Here is a 1,351-nt window from a genome sequence, read left to right on the forward strand (position 1 = left end):
CGGTACGCACACGTATGCTCTTGCGATAAAATTATTTCGACACACGAGAATCAGAAAGGCCGGAATGAGTACCTGCGCTGTGTCTGGTGGATTGCACGGAATTTCTTTCATGTTGCATCAGCCAGGAAAGCGGTCAGCCGGTTTCACTGAAGATAAAAAATAATGCTCTGTGACGAATGCAGCCACCATCGCTTGGACATTTCGATCCGCAAAAGGGCGCCGAAGGGCAACAATACAGCCAATGTTCTCAACGCACCCGATCTGAAGAAGCTCGGAGTTCTAATCGTTGTGCAGGAACCTCAATGCAAAAAAATAAAAAATAAACCTTTACAGACCCAACGCTTTCCGTGCTAATAAAAAATGTGCGAACGCGGCCTGAAAACCACAGCAAGCAATCAGCGAGCTCCGCACGGACATGCATGACCTCCGCGACAGCCATAACTGCTAATCCCGGAGGCCCTGTGTTGCACCTTTATTTTTCCGCTTGCCAGCAATGACTTCAGGCTACAGCGACAGATGGCGCTGCAGTAGATCGGAGTGCTCCAGCAGCCCAAAGAGAGTCACTCAAAAAAAGAAAAAAAAAATTAGAGCTCTTCCACTCCGCGAAGATGGTCGAACTGCGAACTGTGCATGTGTTTCACGTGATGCAATTGCGTAAACACAAGTAAACACAGATCTACAACACGAACTTATATTGAAACGTTGCGAGGCGAGAAGAGGCAGCGACTTCAGACGCTACTCCAGTTCTTTGGTCGAAACCGACCGAGCCGCCGCCAGAGGCATCGGCTGCAGTCACGCACTAATAAGTAATAAGACTAGCCTAGAGCAGAGGTTTATAGTTACAGCTCAAGGTGTTCGACTAGAGGGAAATGAGGCAATGGAACATATAAGAACAATGATGACAGAAAAATTTAAAGAACGAAACATAGCATGTTCTCAATCAGGTGAGGATGGACTAGTCAGTGCAGTGGCTCCACTGGCACAAAGCGAGTGGGAAAGGGCAGAGAAGAGGGTTCCTAGTAGCACGTCGACAGGTCCTGATGGCATCCCAATTATGTTGATAAAGACATTGGGCCCAAAATCTAAGAAAGCATTAAGAGAGGCAGTGAGCAAAATGATAATGGACGGTAAAGCCCCCGACGGGTGGAGACTGAGCAGGATGAGCATGATATATAAGGGAAAGGGGTACAAAGCCGACATAAACAACTACCGTCCCATAACAGTGACGTCAGTGGTTTACAGGGTGGTGATGCAGATTATAAAGAACAGACTGCAGGCATGGGTGGAGAGCGAGGAGGTGCTGGGGGAACTACAAAATGGGTTCCGAAAACAAAGAAGGTTAGAAGATAAT

The sequence above is a fragment of the Dermacentor silvarum genome, chromosome 6 (genome assembly GCF_013339745.2).
Source record: "Dermacentor silvarum isolate Dsil-2018 chromosome 6, BIME_Dsil_1.4, whole genome shotgun sequence".
Classification (NCBI taxonomy): domain Eukaryota; kingdom Metazoa; phylum Arthropoda; class Arachnida; order Ixodida; family Ixodidae; genus Dermacentor; species Dermacentor silvarum.